Source organism: Tachyglossus aculeatus, chromosome 22, assembly GCF_015852505.1.
Source record: "Tachyglossus aculeatus isolate mTacAcu1 chromosome 22, mTacAcu1.pri, whole genome shotgun sequence".
In the NCBI taxonomy this organism is placed as follows: domain Eukaryota; kingdom Metazoa; phylum Chordata; class Mammalia; order Monotremata; family Tachyglossidae; genus Tachyglossus; species Tachyglossus aculeatus.
The window spans coordinates 56295766-56313905 of record NC_052087.1 but is presented as its reverse complement, the minus strand read 5'-3'; the positions used below and the strand labels follow the sequence as shown (position 1 = coordinate 56313905).

Genomic DNA, 18140 nt, shown 5'->3' with positions numbered 1-18140 from the left:
GAAGGAGCGGGAAGGAAGAAAGAAGAGAGGAGGGAGATGGGGAGGAAGAGGAGAGGTGGGAAGAGATGGAGTAGAAGAAGAAGAAGAAGCAGGGATAGAGGAGAAGAAGGACAAAGGGAGGAGGAGAGGGAGAAAAAAGAGGAGAGGGAGAAGGAGGGGAGGGAGAGGAGGAGGAAGAGAGGGAGAATGAGGAGGGGAGGGAGAGCAGAAGGAGAGGGGGAGAGGGGCGGGGAGGGAAGAGAAGGAGGAGGGGAGAGGAGGAAGAGGAGAGGCCGGGATAGGTGATAGCAGCGTCTCAGAGAGGCGGAATCGGGGGGAGGGGGTCCCTAGAAGATGCCGGAGCGGGGGGCTGGGGCCCCCCGACCCCAGGAACTATCTGGTTGTCGCCGTTCCCCCTCCCACCCTGGTCACCCGGGCCTAGGGGGTCCAGTCCTGGGGGTAACGACCCCCGTCTCCTCCCCCTCTTTTAGGGTTTCCGAGACCCGGGAGAGGCGAGGGGAGGGGGCTGCTCTGCGGGGTCCGTCGGGGTCCCTCGGCGCCGGCTTCTTACCTTCCTCCTGGGCTTCTGGGGTCCGCGGGGGTCCGAGGCGGCGGGAACGGGGAGGGGAAACCCGGGGACGGCCGGGACACCGGCCGCCGGGGACGGGAAGCCACGGAGAGAGGGGGGCAGGGGCTGCCGTTAGAAGGGGGGCGGGGACCGGACACAGCGAGCAGCACACCACACACACGCACACCTTTATTTATAATCAGAAGAATAGTTCATCCATTCAGTCATTCAATCGTATTGATTGAGCGCTTACTGTGTGCACAGCACTGGACTAAGCGCTTGGGAAGTCCAAATCAGCAACCTATAGAGACGGTCCCTACCCAACAACGGGCTCACAGTCTAGTTGTTAAGAATAATAATAATAATAATAATGGTATTTGTTAAGCGCTTACTATGTGCCAAGCACATAGCTTAGAACAGTGCTTTGCACATAGTAAGCGCTTAATAAATGCCATTAAAAAAAGCACTGTTCTAAGCGCTGGGGGAGATACAAGGCAATAAGGCCACGTGGGGCTCCCAGTCTTCATCCCCATTTTACAGATGAGAAAACTGAGGCACAGAGAAATTAAGTGACTTGCCCAAAGTCACACGGCTGATGATAAGGGGCGGAGTCGGGATTAGAACCCACGACCTCTGACTCCCAAACTCGTGTTCTTCCCAGTAAACCACGCCTATGTGTCAGGCACGGTACTGAGCGCTGGGGTGGATAGAAACAAATCGGGTTGGACACAGACCCTGTCCCACGTGGGGCTCACGGTCTCAATCCCCATTTTACAGATGAGGGAACGGGGGCACAGAGGAGTGAAGTGACTTTCCCAAGGTCACACAGAAGACAACTGGCAGAGCCGGGTTTGGAACCCATGACCTTCCGACTTCCAGGCCCTGGGCTCTAGCTGTTTTTCGTCCCCAATCCCAGCTCCACAGCATTTATATCCATATCTCTCTTTTCTTTCTTTCTTTCTATTCATGTCTGTCACCCCCTTCTACACTGAAAGCTCGTTGAGGTCAGGGAATGTCTCATATTGTTCTATTGTGCTCTCCCAAGTGTTTAGCACAGTGCTCTGCATACGGTAAGCGGCTCAGTAAATCCAACTGAATGAATGAATACCTACAACTCCCCCCCCCCCCCCACACACACACCCCAAGATAGGTCAATAGAGGGGTAGGAGGACACAATCAGTAGAGACAGGAGGCCCAAGGTGGTGGAGGGGTGAGGGGGAGCTGGTTAATTCCAGAATTCAACTTTCAAGATCCAAGAGGAAAGGAGGGGAGCCACCACACCCCACACCAGTGTCCTGTAGGGAAGTCCAATGTCCCCCATCTCCCGTTTAGCCCCCACCCCCACCCCCCGCACCAGGGTCGAGTTGGTCTGCCCTTCCCTGTAGCACGTTGGGTGGGAGGGATGGGAAGGGGAGGCCCGAACCTTCTTCCCACTTCCTTAGGAATCTCCTCACCCTCCAGTTGCTCTCAGCCTCCTGGGAGGCTTAGAGAAACCTCTTGGGCCCCCCAGGACTCCGGGCAAAAAAGGATGTGGCAGGGCATGAATGCCACTGTGTCACCTCTCTCCTACAACCTGACTCATTTTCCCCAAATCACGACTTCAGTAACTTCCCAGCAGCAACAGGGGTGGCTCCTAGGGGTCCCAGGTGCCCAGAGGGGGACCCTGTCTCCCCTTCACCTCCATAACACTGGCTTCCCAAAGGGAGGATCCGCCCCCCAACCCACCACCTTTAGAATCCAACCTTCCTAGGCAAAAATCCCTTGTGGAAAAAGAAGCATTTTCATTTGGGCTGTTAAAACAGCCACCTAAGCCCTTTCAAAACATTTCACCCATTGCTTTTCAGGGACGGAGGAACCACCTCTATCTCTGGGTGGATAGGATTGAAAATCTTGGCGAAAACGTGCCCAGCTCGGAAGGGGAGGCTAAAGGTTTCGGAAGCATCCATCCGCTCCAAAAGGCTTGTGCCGTGAAGACGCCCAGGAGCGGTGGTTCTTAATAATAATGGTACCTGTTAAGCGCTTACTATGTGCCAAGGCACTATTCTGAGCGCTGAGGTAGATACAATTAACCAGGTTGGACACAGTCCCTGTTCCAGTTGGGGCTCACGGTCTCAATTCCCATTTTACAGTTCTTCCTAAATGTTTGCCCTTCCCTCCTGCTCTTTCCCACCCCTCGCCCTCGCAAATCCAGTGGAGGGATGGCATTTAGAAAGGAATTTTTCCAGGTTGGGGAAAAAAACCAAACACCCAATGGGGTGGGGGTGGGGGTTAGGAGATGAGGGGGTGTCTAGTCCATGCACCCCCGTCCCTAGGCATTTAATCAGTATTAGATGAAGATGAAGATTAAGAAGGTGAGGATGATAATGATGAAGAGGAAGAAGAAGATGCAGGCGTGGGGGATGAAATGATTAAGTGGGGGCAGGAGAGAGATAGGATGGGGGGGCTTCAAAAAGTACCTTCTTCTTCGTACTCCTCTGTGCATTGGGATGAGAAAAAAGACAGTGGTCACGTCATGCCCAGCCCGTGTCGCTCATCTCCCCAAATGGGGTGACCGAGGGTGGACACAAGTAAGCTCCCCTGGCCAGTACTTTGGCGGTCAGTGGGAGCCAGTATGGGGTGGGGGGATCCTCTGAGCCCTAGCTGGTGTTAGTCATCCCTATAGATGGGATCACCAAGCATTGGACACAGGCTAAGCTCCCCTGGCCAACACTCCAGGGGCTAGTAAAGGCCGATAGGAAGTCCTATGAGCCCTGTCCCGGAAAGTCTGGGTGCCCTGGGGGTGAGGGACAAGGGGCGGGGAGAAATGGGAATAGGTTGTCTGGGGAAGTCTACTGGCCGCCGACCTCTCGCCCATGTCCTTCCTCTGGCCTGGAACATCCTCCCTCTTCATATAATAATTGTGGTATTTGTTAAGCGTTTATTACGTGCCAGGCACTGTATTAAGTGCTGGGATGGATACAGGCAAATCGAGTGGGATACGGTCTCTGTTCCATGTGGGGCTCACAGTCTTCATCCCCATTTTACAGATGAGGGAAGTGAGGCCTAGAGAAGTGAAGTGACTTGCCCAAGATCACACAGCAGGCAAGTTTGAGGAGGTGAGATTAGAACCCAGCTCCTTCTGATTACCAGGCCCTGGTTCTATCCACTAGGCCATGCAGCTTCCCCATGTCCAACAGACATTCTCCCCACCTTCAAAGCTTTACTGAAGGCACACCTCCTCTGAGAGGCCTTCCCTGACTAAGCCCTCCTTTCCTCTTCTCCCACTACCTTCTGCGTCACCCTGACTTGCTCCCTTTATTCCTCTCGGCCCCAAAGCGCATACCTGTAATTTATTCATTTCTATTAATGTTTGTCTCCCCCTCCAGACTGTAAGCTTATTGTGGGCAGAGAGTGTGTCTGTTAATTGTTATATTGTACTCTCCTAAAGGCTTAGTACAGTGCTCTGTACCCAGTAAGCACTAAATAATAATAATAATTATGGTATTTGTTAAGCGCCGACTAGGTGCCAGGCCCTGTACTAAATGCTGGGGTGGATACAAGCAACTCGGGTTGGACACAGTCCCTGTCTCATGTGGGGCTCACAGTCTCAATCCCTAATCAATCAATCGTATTTATTGAGCACTTACTGTGTGCAGAGCACTGTACTAAGTGCTTGGGAAGTACAAGTTGGCAACATATAGAGACAGTCCCTACTCAACAGTGGGCTCACAGAACTAATTTACAGATGAGGTCACTGAGGCCCAGAGAAGTGAAGTAACTTGCCCAAGGTCACATAGCAGACAAGTGGCGGAGCTGCGATTAGAACCCAAGTCCTACCACCTCCCAGGCCGGTGCTCTATCCATTATGCCATGCTACTTCTCCGCATAAATATGATTGATTGATTTACTGAAAGTTGAGGGGGCGGGGGGGCGTCCAGGAAGGACAGGGACCACGTCCTGAGCCGGTAATTACGGCTCTGGCCTCCTGTGCTCTCCCTGTCCCTTCTACATGTGTGGAGCACTTTGATTTTTATCCCAGAGCACTTTCTCACCAATGAACTTAGTACTACTAATAATAATGATGGTATTTGTTAAGCGCTTACTATGTGCAAAGCACTGTTCTAAGCGCTGGGTGGACAAGCTCAGTACAGGGCACCACACCCAAGGGGTGGTCAATAAATAGAACCATAACAACTACACCATTTTAGTCCCCCACTTCTCTTTAAGGCAGGGATTATTCGTTCCGTTTTCCAGATGAGGACACTAAGGATCAGAGAGGCTAAGCGACTTGCCCAAGGTTAAAGAGCAGGCAAGGGCAGAGCTAGGACTGCGTTATTCTTCTCATTTGACAAATGAGAATGTGGAGGCCCAGAGAGGTTAAGCCACTTGCCCAAAGTCACACGGTGGTAGAGGCAGAAATGGGACTGTATTATTCTCACTTCTGAGGGAGAATGCAGAGGCCTAGAAAAGTTAAGCGACCTGGCAGGGACAGACCTGAGACTGTATATTATTCTCCTCATTTTACAGATGAGATGGTGGAGGCCCAGAGAGGTTAAGCGAACTTCCCTAGGTCACACAGCAGGCAGGGGCAGAGCTGGGATCAGATTTCTTTTCTCCTGGCTCCCCAGGATTGGGATCTTTCCACTGGACTGTACTCCCTCCTACCCTACCCAAGGAAATGAGTCAGGGGCTATGCCCCCTCCCCACCCCTACAAAAGAGAGTACTTGGTTTGGGAAGAGAGCATGATTTAATCTAGACTGTGAGTCAATCAATCAATCAATCGCATTTATTGAGCACTTACTGTGTGCAGAGCACTGTACTAAGCGCTTGGGAAGTACAAGTTGGCAACATATAGAGACGGTCCCTACCCAACAGTGGGCTCACAGTCTAAAACCATTGTTGGGTAGGGACCGTCTCTATATGTTGTCGACTTGTACTTCCCAAGCCCTTAGTACAGTGTTCTGCACACAGCAAGTGCTCAATACATGATTTAATTAATTAATTAATTAATTAAATAGATAGCCTACTGGATGGAGCTCGGGCCTGGGAGTAAGAAGGACCTGGGTTCTGATCCTGGCTCAGCCACTTCTCTGCTGTGTGACCTTGGGCAAGTCACTTTGCTTCTCTGGGCCTCAGTTACCTCATCTATAAAATTCGGATTAGGACTGTGAGCCCCCCGCGGGACAGAGACTGCATCCAACCTGATTAGCTTGTGTCTACCCCAGTGCTTGGTACAGTAGCTGGCTCATAGTAAGTGCTTAACAAATACCATGAGAGAGAGAGTGAGAGAGAGAGAGAGTAAGAGGGAGGGAGGGAGAAAGAGAGAGGGAAAGTGAGAGAGAGGGAGAAAGAGGGAAAGTGAGAGAGAGGAAGAGAAGGAAAGAGAGAGAGAGAGAAAGATAGAGAGGGAGAGGGAAAGAGAGAGAGAGGAAAAGAGAGAGAAAGATAGGGAAAGAGGGAGAGAGAAAGACAGAGGGAATGAGTGAGAAGGAGAGAGAAAGAAAGAGAGGGAAAGAGAGATAGAGGGGAAAAGAGAGAGAAAGACAGGGAAGGAGGGAGAGAGAAAGACAGAGGGCAAGAGTGAGAAGGAGAGAGAAAGAGAGAGGTAAAGAGAGAGGGGAGAGAGAGGGAAAGAGGGTGAGAGAAAGAGAGAGGGAGAGGGAGGGAGGGAGAAAGAGAGAGGGAAAGTGAGAAAGAGAGAGAGGGAAAGAAAGGGAAAGAGGGAGAGAGAGAAAGAGAAGGAAAGAGAGAAAGTGAGGGAAAGAGAGAGAGGAAAAGAGAGAGAAAGACATAGGGAAAGAGGGAGAGAAAGAGAGGGAAAGAATGAGAAGGAGAGAGAGAGGTTAAGAGAGGGGGAGAGAGAGGGAAAGAGGGTGAGAGAAAGAGAGAATGAGGGAGAGAGAGCAAAGGAGAGAGGGAAAGAGGGAGGGAGAGCAAGAGAGAGAGGGAAAGAGAGAGGAAAAGAGAGGGAAAGAGGGAGAGAAAGAGAGAAAGAGAGAGGGAAAGAGTGAGAAGGAGAGAGAGAGGTTAAGAGAGGGGGAGAGAGAGGGAAAGAGGGTGAGAGAAAGAGAGAGTGAGGGAGAAAGAGCAAAGGAGAGGGAAAGAGGGAGGGAGAGCAAGAGAGAGGGAAAGAGAGAGGGGAAAAGAGAGGGAAAGAGGGAGAGAAAGAGGGGGAAAGAGAGAGAGGTAAAGAGGGAGGGGGAGAGGGGGGGAAAGGGGGAAAAAGAGAAAGAGCAAGGGAGAGAGAAAGAGAGCAAGGGAGACAGGAAGGGAGAGGGAGGGAAAGAGAAAGAGAGAGGGAGAGAGAGAGAGAGGGAAAGAGGGTGAGAGAAAGAATGAAAGAGGGTGAGAGAAAAAGAGAGGGAGGGAGGGAGAAAGAGAGAAGTAAAGAGAGAGGTAGAGAGAGGGAGAGGGGTGGAGAGAGAGAAAGAGTGAAAGGGTGAGAGGGAAAAAGGGAGAGAGGGAGGGAGAAAGAAAGAGAGAGGTAGAGAGGGAGAGAAAGAGAGAGAAAAAGAGAGAGGGAGAGAGAGGGAAAGAGAGATGGCAAGATGATGGGGCAGTCTTGGTGGGCCAAGAAGTCAGGTGAGGGCAGGAGAGTTGAGAAGAGGTTCCCACAAGGAAAGCTGAGGACAGGGGTGGGCACAGACGGTTTTCCAAGCCTCCCGTATGGAAAGCTGAGAGGAACTTCCGGGACGGGGGGGGCGACCACCCCCGGGACAAGCCCCCCACCCCAATCACCCCCAGCCCAACCACCTCCACCAGCGCAGAAAAGTCAACGAAGAAGACTTACCCTCGCCCTGTTCCCTGCCAGGGAGGAAAGAAACAGACGCGTCAGTCAGCTGGGCAACCTCTTCAACCGCTACTCTGAAAGCTTGTTGTGGGCCGGAAACCCGCCTGCTTCTTGTTCTATTGGACTCTCCCAAGCGCTTAGTACACAGTTCGCACACAGTTTGCGCTCAATAAATACGATTGAATGAATGAATGAGCCTCCAAGGCCAAGCCGTGTGAGGCTTGGAGGCTGTTGGTTCGGGGGTGGGGGGCTCCCACTAGGTGCTAATGGTTTAGACCCTGTCTGTCTTCCCCTGTCCCCCCTCTATTGGGATGGAAGCTCCTAAAGGGCAGGGAATATGGGCTGGGCTTCTGGTGTAGTCTTCCAAACATTTACTACAGCGCTCTGCGCAGAGGAGGTGCCTAGTACAGTGTCCTGCATATAGGAGGCATCCAGTACAGCACTCTGCTCAGAGAAGACATTCAGAAAAGCGCTCTTCATACAGTAAGCACCCAGTACAGCGCCCTGCACACAGCAGGTGCCCAGGCTAGGTATCCAGTACAGCACTCTGCTCGCAATAGGTGTCCAATACTGTGCTTTTCACACGGGAGAAATCCAATACAGTGCTTTTCTTACAGTAAGCACCCAGTGCAGAGCACTGCACACAGAGTAGGTACCCAATACAGCACTCTGTATACAATAAGTGCCCAATCAATCAATCAATCAATCGTATTTATTGAGCACTTACTGTGTGCAGAGCACTGTACTAAGTGCTCTGTTCCTTGCACATGGGAGGTATCCAGTACGGCACTCTGCTCAGGGAAGGCATCCAGAACAGCGTTCTTCATACAGTAGACATCCAGTACAGCACCCAATACAGCTGGTGCCCAACGTTCTGGACATAGTAGGAAAAGTGTTGTGCACATAGCAGGTGCTCAGTACAGGGCTGGGCTCTGTCCACAGCAGCTGCTCAGTACAGTGCTCTGAACATAATAGCTAACTAGTAAATGCCACCCAGGGATCAATGGATTGAAACGACTTCTGGGTCTTCAGCGTAACGTCTTGTAAACTCCCCCTAGACTGTAAGCTCTTTGTGGGCAGGGAAAGTGTCTGCTTATTGTTGCATTGTCCTCTCCCCAGCGCTTAGTACAGCGCTCTGCACATAGTAAGCGTGCAATAAATACGACTGACTGACATTTGCAGGTGAAATTAAATTCTAAATGGAAAAGAATAAATCGCTGAATCTTGGAGGGGGGAGATATAGGCGTCTACTCACACTTCTTCGTCAGACATGGTGGCGGGGTTTTAGTTCCTAGAGGAAGTGAGAGAAGGTGGGAGAGACAGAGACAGAGACAGAGAGAGAAAGATCTATTAGTCCGGCAAGAGTCTCGCCTTTGTCATGAATACAGTATCATCATCATCAATCGTATTTATTGAGCGCTTACTCTGTGCAGAGCACTGTACTAAGCGCTTGGGAAGTCCAAGTTGGCAACATATAGAGACAGTCCCTACCCAACAGTGGGCTCACAGTCTAAAAGGGGGAGACAGAGAACAAAACCAAACACACTAACAAAATAAAATAAATAGAATAGATATGTACAAGTAAAATAAATAGAGTAACAAATATGTACAAACATATATACATATATACAGGTGCTGTGGGGAAGGAAAGGAGGTATGGCCTACTGGCAACAGCTCGGGTTTGGGAGTCAGAGGTCATGGGTTCTAATCTCCACTTCTCCATTTGTCTGCTGTGTGACCTTGGGCAAATCACTTCACTTCTCTGTGCCTCAGTTCCCTCATCTGGAAAATGGGGATTAAGATTGTGAGCCCCACGGGGGACAACCTGATTACCTTGTAGTTACCCAAGCACTTAGTACAGCGCTTGGCATATAGTAAGTGCTTAACAAATAGCATTATCATTAGTATCATTATTACGGTAAGCACTCGATAAATACGATTGATAGATTGATTGAATAACAGCTCAGTCATGGTCACTGAACTATCCCGCGTGTTTAGTACAGAGAAGCAGCGTGGCTCAGTGCAAAGAGCCTGGGCTTTGGAGTCAGAGGTCATGGGTTCAAATTCCGGCTCCGCCGCTTGTCAGCTGGGTGACTTTGGGCAAGTCACTTAAGTTCTCTGGGCCTCAGTTCTCTCATCTGTAAAATGGGGATGAAGACTGTGAGCCCCCAGTGGGACAACCTCATCACCTTGTAACCTCCCCAGCGCTTAGAACAGTGCTTTACACATAGTAAGCGCTTAATAAATGCTATCATCATTATTATTGTTATTACAGTGTTTAGTGTTTAGTACAGTGCAGACAGTATTTGCTCAGGAAATACTATTAATTGATGGGTCCTGTAACCATCCAATCAGAGGGCATATCTCAGAAGAAGAAGAAGATGCCAATCCTCACTCTCACCCAGCACCCCACTTCTGAACTTGGGGGTCCCAGGGTTCTGGGTCGGACCCACACTCTAACCTGTCTGGAGGTTTGCGAACCCCAAAATCTGGGGTCCCCACATTGTTCCCAAATAACTGCCACTACTACTAAGGGAAGTGGCACGGCCTAGGGTCCCAGCACTTAGAACAGTGCTCAGCGCTTAGAACAGTGCTTTGCATATAGTAAGCGCTTAATAAATGCCATTATTATTATTATTATTATTAAGAATGAGGGCTTGGAAGTCAGAGGTCATCATCAGTCGTATTTATTGAGCGCTTACTGTGTGCAGAGCACTGTACTAAGCGCTTAAGGTCATGGGTTCTAATCCCGCCTCTGTGCGACCTTGGGCAAGTTGCTTCACTTCCCTGTGCCTCAGTTCCCTTATCTGTACAATGGGGATTGAGACTGTGAGCCCCTTTTAGACTGTAAGCCCAATGTTGGGTAGGGACTGTCTCTATATGTTGCCAATTTGTACTTCCCAAGCGCTTAGTACAGTGCTCTGCACATAGTAAGCGCTCAATAAATATGATTGATTGATCGATTGATTGATTGACAGGGACTGTGTCCAACCTGATCGCCTTGTAGCTAATCTACCCCAGTGTTTAGAACAGTGCTTGGCACATAGTGAGCACTTAACAAATACCATTATTAGTATAACAAAGGAAGGTCAGTGCACCTCAGTTTCCCCTCAGAGGCTGCGGAGGCCCCGTTGCTGGGGACGGGGCCGGAATGTCCAAGGGCAGGGCTGGGATGAAAGTCGTGGGTGGGAGGAGGGGTGTCCAGTAAAGGCAACAGCTGGGCGGTGGACGTGACCGCCCTGGCTGTCTTGGGCCCCCCAGCCCCTCCCCCAGGCAGCCTTCCTTTGAACCTAAGGAAGATCCTTAAATTAGAAGAGCCCCCCCCCCAGGCTTCCCCCCTCCCGAAACTCAAGACCCCGAGGAGACTTTCCTTACAGGGCCATGGAGGAGCAGAGTTGATTAATGGCTCCAGTCCTTGCCCTCTGCCTCTCTCTCCCTCCTGCTCCTCCTGAGCAGGCCCTATAAGGCCTGCAGACACCCCTCAGCTGCCCCCCGCCACCCCCTCCTCCCTCATCCCTCCCCATCCCAACCCTGGATCCATGTCCACAAGGAATGTGGGGGCAGGGGAGGGAAACCAAGCCCACCCAGAGAAAGCCAATCTCCCCCACCACCACCACCCTGGCTTAAGAGCTCTGCGGCTGGAAGGGGTCCTCAGAAGGTTATCATCATCAATCATCATCATCAATCGCATTTATTGAGCGCTTACTGTGTGCAGAGCACTGGACTAAGCGCTTGGAAAGTCCAAGTTGGCAACATATAGAGACAGTCCCTACCCAACAGTGGGCTCACAGTCTAAAAGGGGGAGATAGACAACAAAACCAAACATACTAACAAAACAAAATAAATAGAACAGATATGTACAAGTAAAACAAATAGAGTAATCAATATGTACAAACATATATACATATATACAGGTGCTGTGGGGAAGGGAAGGAGGTAAGATGGGGGGATGGAGAGGGGGACGAGGGGGAGAGGAAGGAAGGGGCTCAGTCTGGGAAGGCCTCCTGGAGGAGGTGAGCTCTCAGTAGGGCCTTGAGTAGGTTATCGAGTCCAGCCCCCTGCCTTCGGGCAGGACTATGTTCCTAGTGGCATCTCAGCCACCCCCAAGGGAGGGACTACGGATGGGACTCCTGAAGTCTAACCCAACTCCTTCCTGCTGCAGTTTCCCTGTTTCCTCTGATCCTTCTCTCCCCATCCCACTGGGTGGAACCGCTGGGAAGAGTGAGGTTGCCGGGTGTGGGGGACATCTGGGGAGAGAAGAGGCGGTTTTGACGCCAATATGAAGGCGGCGTGGCCACCCAGGAGATGGGGTGGCCACCAAGGAGGTGGGAATAATAATAATAATAATAATAATAATGGCATTTGTTAAGCGCTTACTATGTGCAAAGCACTGTCCTAAGCGCTGGAAGATGACTCGCCACTAGGGGGCACGTATTAATATTAATAATAATAATAATGATGGCATTTATTAAGCGCTTACTATGTGCAAAGCACTGTTCTAAGCGCTGAGGAGGTTACAAGGTGATCAGGTTGTCCCACGCGGGGCTCACAGTCTTAATCCCCATTTTATAGATGAGGTAACTGAGGCACAGAGAAGTGAAGTGACTTGCCCAAAGTCACACAGCTGACAATTGGCGGAACCAGGATTTGAACCCATGACCTCTGACTCCAAAGCCCGTGCTCTTTCCACTGAGCCACACTGCTTCTCATAATGATGATGATGATGATGATGATGATGATGATATTTGTTAAAAACTTATTATGCCAAGCACTGGGGCAGATACGAGATCATCGGGTAGGAGGGAGAACAGGAATGGAATCCCCATTTTGCAGATGAGGGAACGGAGGCACAGAGAAGTTAAGTGACTTGTCCAAGGTCACACCTAAGGTAAGTGCTCAATACAGTAAGCGCTCAATAAATACGATTGAATGAATGAAGTGGCAGAGGGAGGATTAGAACGGATGGCTCAGTGGTCAGAGCTCGGGCCTGGAAGTCAGAATGTCACGGGTTCCAATCCTGACCTCGCCACTTATCTGCTGTGTGACCTTGGGCAAGTCACTTCACTTCTCCATGCCTCAGTTCCCTCATCTGTAAAATGGGGATTGAGACTATGAGCCCAACGTGGGACAGGGACTGTGTCCACCCCGATTTGCTTGTATCCACCCCAGCGCTTAGAACAGTGCCTGGCATTCATTCGTTCATTCATTCATTCACTCATCCAATCGTATTTATTGAGCGCTTACTGTATGCAGAGCACGGTACTAATAATAATGATGGAATTTATTAAGCGCTTACTATGTGCAAAGCACTGTTCTTAGCGCTGGGGAGGTTACAAGGTGATCAGGTTGTCCCACAGAGGGCTCAGAGTCTTCATCCCCATTTTACAGATGAGGTCACTGGGGCCCAGAGAAGTGAAGTGACTTGCCCAAAGTCACACTTGGGAACTACAAATCGGCAACATATAGAGACGGTCCCTACCCATCAACGGGCTCCCAGTCTAGAAGGCACATAATAAGCGTTTAACAAATGCCATAATTATTAATTATTATTATTTAGGCAGATCATCTGATTTTCAGGCCCCAGGTCCCTTAGAAAGCGACGCCGTTTCTGTACTTGACGTGGACTCTGGGGCTGGTGAAATGCTCACCCCGAGGGACCCCCTCCCCAGCCTGGGGTGTCCAAATCCCTGCCCTGGAACACGACCGATTGATTGATTAATTGATTGCTGGACTCTCTGGACAAACCACCCCTGCCTTAGCTCCTCCCACAACCTGTAAGGCAGGGAAGGGGCCGAGCCCAGGGGGAAACTGAGGCTCAGGCAAGCCTCAGCAGGAGGGGCGTGGGGGTTACCCCGGCTGGCCCCCCCTCCCCGGGGCTGCCCCCTCCTCCCTCAAATGCCCATCTGAGGGTCCGTGGGTGGCCTGCAGCCACCTGCTCCTGGAGGGCCCTGGGCCGGGCCGGGCCGGGCCCGGCCGGGGGGCGCGGGGAGGGTCAGCGCGGACAGCTGGGCGGCAGCTGAGGGACAGCTGAGGGGGCCTCTCCAGAAGATTCCTGGACCCCTCCCCCTCCTCTCCTCCTCCTCATCTCCCCCCCTTCCCTTTTCTTTCTCCCCCTCTCCTCCCTCCCTTCACTCCTCTCCCTTTCTCCTTCCCACTCCCTTCATCCTCCCTGCCCTCCCTTGCCCTCCTCCTCCTCATCCTCCCCTTCCACCTCCTCCCCCCTCCTTCCCTTTTCCTTCTCCCCCTCTCCTCCCTTCCTTCACTCCCCTCCCTTTCTCCTTCCCATGTCCTCCCTGACCTCCTTCTCCTCTTCCTCCTTCTCCTCCTCTCCCCCCTCCTTCCCTCTTCCTTATTCCCCTCTCCTCTCTCTCTTCACTCCCCTCCCTTTCTCCTTCCCACTCCCTTCATCCTCCCTGCCCTCCGTTGCCCTCCTCCTCTTCATCCTCCCCTTCCTCCTCCTCCTCCCCCCTTCCCTTTTCCTTCTCCACCTCTCCTCCCTTCCTTCACTCCCCTCCCTTTCTCCTTCCCATGTCCTCCCTGACCTCCTTCTCCTCTTCCTCCTTCTCCTCCTCTCCCCCTCCTTCCCTCTTCCTTATTCCCCTCTCCTCTCTCTCTTCACTCCTCTCCCTTTCTCCTTCCCACTCCCTTCATCCTCCCTGCCCTCCCTTGCCCTCCTCCTCTTCATCTTCCCCTTCCTCCTCCTCCCCCTTCCCTTTTCCTTCTCCCCCCTCCTGCCTTCCTTCACTCCCCTCCCTTTCTCCTTCCCATGTCCTCCCTGCCCTCCTTCTCCTCCTCTCCCCCCTCCTTCCCTCTTCCTTATTCCCCTCTCCTCCCTCTCTTCACTCCTCTCCCTTTCTCCTTCCCACTCCCTTCATCCTCCCTGCACTCCCTTGCCCTCCTCCTCCTCCTCCTCCTCCTCCCCTTCCTCCTCCTCCTCCCCCCTCCTTCCCTTTTCCTTCTCCCCCTCTCCTCCCTTCCTTCACTCCCCTCCCTTTCTCCTTCCCATGTCCTCCCTGCCCTCCCTTGCCCTCCTCCTCCTCTTCATCCTCCTCTTCTTCTTCCTCCTCTTCTTCTTCCTCTTTCTCCCACCTCCTCTCCTCCTCCTCCTCCTCCCCCTTCCCTTTTCCTCCTCCCCCCTCCTCCCCTCCTTCACTCCCTTTCTCCTTCCCATGTCCTCCCTGCCCTCCCTTGCCCTCCTCCTCCTCTTTCTCCTCCTCCTCTCCCTCCTCCTCCTCCTCCTCTCCCCGCTCCCCCTCTCCCGTCCTCGGGGCGTTGGGGGGGGGGGGAGCGAGTGCCGGACCCGAGCACGTGGTCGGCGTCTCCCCTCCACCCCTCGACCCCCCCCCCGGACAGCGCCCCCTCCTGGCCCGATCCCCCCCGATAGCGCCCCCTCCTGGCCTGATCCCCCCTTATTCCCGCCCCCTCCCCACCGGACAGCGCCCCCTCCTGGCCCGATCCCCCACCTTATTCCCTCCCCCCCCCCCATTGCGCCCCCTCCTGGCCCGATCCTCCCTAATTCCCGCCCCCCCCCGACAGCGCCCCCTCATGGCCGTTCCTGGGGTTTCCGCGGCACACCCGCCCCTTTTCGGGCAGCCGGTTGTTGGGTAGAGACCGTCTCTATCTGTTGCCAACTTGGACTTCCCAAGCGCCTAGTACAGTGCTCTGCACACAGTAAGCGCTCAATAAATACGATTGAATGAACGAATGAATCTCCGCCCCGATCGGTGACAGTTGACGAGGGGAGATGGGATGGGATCGAGGCTGCAGGGGAGGACCCCCCTAAGCCCCTCAGTGGCTTAGTGGGAAGAGCCTGAGCTTGGGAGCCAGAGGTCGTGGGTTCTAATACCGCTCTGCCACTTGTCAGCTGGGTGACTCTGGGTAAGTCACTTCACTTCTCTGGGCCTCAGTTCCCTCATCTGTAAAACGGGTATGAAGACTGTGAGCCCCACGAGGGACAACCTAATGACCTTATATCTCCCCCAGCGCTTAGAACAGTGCTTGGCACATAGTAAGCGCTTAACAAATACCAAGATTATTACTATTATTATTATTCTTTGCCCCCGACTTGGGCCCTGAGGCTAGGGGTCCGGCGCCTCTCTCTAGGGAGGGGTGGGGAGGGGGCTGCCTGAGACCTCTCTGCCTCAAGCGCTTAGTACAGTGCTCTGCACACAGTAAGCGCTCAATAAATACGATTGATTGATTGCCTCACCCCCCCCCCCGCCCCCGGCCCCTCAAGGCCGCTCCAGAGAGATGCCCCCGCCTCCGCCGGCCCTCCTCGATGCGAGGTGTCAGAGGGGGCGGTTTTATCCCGGGGAGAGGGGACGCCCCCCCCCCCCCCGCCCCGCCGAGGCTCCCCTCCGCCACATCCTCCTCTCCCTTGCCTCCCCCAGGCCCCTTCTTCTCTCCCCTGCCTCTCGGCACCCCGCTCTCCCCGCCCTCATCCCGCTCTCCCCCATCCTCACCCCGCACCCTGCTCTCCCCATCCTCATCCCGCTCTCCCCCGCACCCCGCTCTCCCCATCCTCCTCCCGCTCTCCCCGTCCTCCTCCCGCTCTCTCCGTCCTCCTCCCGCTCTCTCCGTCCTCCTCCCGCTCTCCCTATCCTCACCCTGCCCTGCCCGCCCTCATCCCGCTCTCCCCATCCTCACCCCGCTGTCCCCCGCACCCTGCTCTCCCCCGCACCCTGCTCTCCCCATCCTCCTCCCGCTCTCTCCGTCCTCATCCCGCTCTCCCCGTCCTCATCCCGTTCTCCCTATCCTCACCCTGCTCTGCCCGCCCTCTTCCCGCTCTCCCACATCCTCACCCCGCTCTCCCCCGCACCCTGCTCTCCCCATCCTCATCCCGCTCTCCCCCGCACCCCGCTCTCCCCATCCTCATCCCGCTCTCTCCGTCCTCCTCCCGCTCTCTCCGTCCTCATCCCGCTCTCCCCGTCCTCATCCCGCTCTCCCCATCCTCACACTGCCCTGCCCGCCCTCTTCCCGCTCTCCCCCATCCTCATCCCGCTCTCCCCCGCACCCTGCTCTCCCCATCCTCACCCCGCTCTCCCCCGCACCCCGCTCTCCCCATCCTCCTCCCGCTCTCCCCGTCCTCATCCCGCTCTCCCCATCCTCACCCTGCCCTGCCCGCCGTCATCCCGCTCTCCCCCATCCTCCCCCCGCTGTCCCCGCACTCCGCTCTCCCCATCCTCCTCCCGCTCTCCCTTCATCCCGCTCTCCCTTCATCCCGCTCTCTTTTCATCCCGCTCTCCCCCACACCCCGCTCTCCCCGTCCTCATCCCGCTCTCCCCGTCCTCATCCCGCTCTCCCCGCATCCTACTCTCCCCAGCCCCCCGCCCTGCTCTCCCCGCTGTCCCCCATCCTCCCCCCTCTGTCCCCGCACCCCCCGCACCCCCCGCACTCCTCCCCCCGCAGTCCCCTCCGTCTCCCGGCCGTCCGGTCCCGCCGTCCTCTCACCTGGGAGCGGAGAGGTTTGGGAAGGAAGGACGCTGTGCGGGGCGGAGGGGCCCGGGGCTGCTGCGGGGCCCGGGGGACCCTCCCCGCCTTTTACACGGAAATTCGAGCTCCTCCCGCAGCTGATGGGCGGGGGGGGGGATGGAGAGGAGGGGGGGGAGGGGGTGAAAGAGGAGGAGGAGGAGGGGAGGGGGCGAGGAGGAGGGGAGAGGAGGGCGTGAAAGGGGAGGAGGAGGAGGAGAAGAGGAGGAGGGGGGTGAAGGAGGAGGAAGAGGAAAAGGGAGAGGAGGGGTGAAAGGGGAGAAGGGGTGATGGAGGAGAGGGGGTGAAAGGGGAGAAGGAGGAAGAGGAGGAGGAGGAGAGGGGGTGAAGGAGGAGGAGGAAGGGAGAGGAGGGCGTGAAAGGGGAGGAGGAGGAGGAGAAGAGGAGGAGGGGTGAAGGAGGAGGAAGAGGAAAAGGGAGAGGAGGGGGTGAAAGGGGAGAAGGGGTGATGGAGGAGAGGGGGTGAAAGGGGAGGAGGAGGGAGAGGAGGAGGAGGAGGAAGAAGAGGAGAAGGAGAGGGGGTGAAGGAGGAGGAGGAATGGAGAGGAGGGGCTGATAATGATAATAATGACATTTATTAAGCGTTTACTATGTGCAAAGCACTGTTCGAAGCGCTGGGGAGGTTCCAAGGTGATCAGGTTGTCCCACGGGGGGCTCACAGTCTTAGTCCCCATTTTACAGACGAGGGAACTGAGGCCCGGAGAAGTGAAGTGACTTGCCCAGAGTCACCCAGCTGACAGGTGGCTGAGCCGGGATTTGAACCCATGACCTCTGACTCCAAAGCCCGGGCTCTTCCCACTGAGCCACGCTGCTTAAGGGGGTGAAGGAGGAGAGGGGGTGGAAGGGGAGGAGGAGGAGGAAGAAGAGGAGGGGGGGGTGAAGAAGGAAGGGAGAGGAGGGGTGAAAGAGGAGAAGGGAGTGAAGGAGGAGGGGGGGTGAAAGAGGAGGAGGAGGAGAATGTGGGGAGGGGGGAGAAGAAATGCTAAGACGACAGGGACATGTTTGGAGAAGCCGGGATGGTCTCCTGATGCCCGGCTCCCGGCCTTCCTTATTTAGCGGCCGACAGGGCTTGGGAATGACTGTCCACGGCCGGGGAGGGGGCGGGGGGAGGGGCTGACCAGGCTCCCGGCCTTGCAGATGTCGACCTGTATATATGTATATATGTTTGTACATATTTATTACTCTATTTATTTATTTTACTTGTACATATCTATTCTATTTATTTTATTTTGTTAGTATGTTTGGTTTTGTTCTCTGTCTCTCCCTTTTAGACTGTGAGCCCGCTGTTGGGTAGGGACTGTCTCTAGATGTTGCCAACTTGGACTTCCCAAGCG

At 54.2% G+C, this 18140-nt stretch overlaps 1 long non-coding RNA gene across 1 annotated transcript; it reads right to left on the bottom strand.

Annotated features, from left to right (window-relative positions):
• Nucleotides 1-550: 550 nt before the first annotated feature.
• LOC119943369 lies at nucleotides 551-16781 on the bottom strand. Its single transcript, XR_005455668.1, has 5 exons — nucleotides 16768-16781; nucleotides 8573-8608; nucleotides 7318-7331; nucleotides 3004-3021; nucleotides 551-565 (listed from the first exon to the last, which is right to left on the bottom strand). It is a non-coding gene; the product is annotated as an uncharacterized LOC119943369 (long non-coding RNA).
• Nucleotides 16782-18140: the final 1359 nt, after the last annotated feature.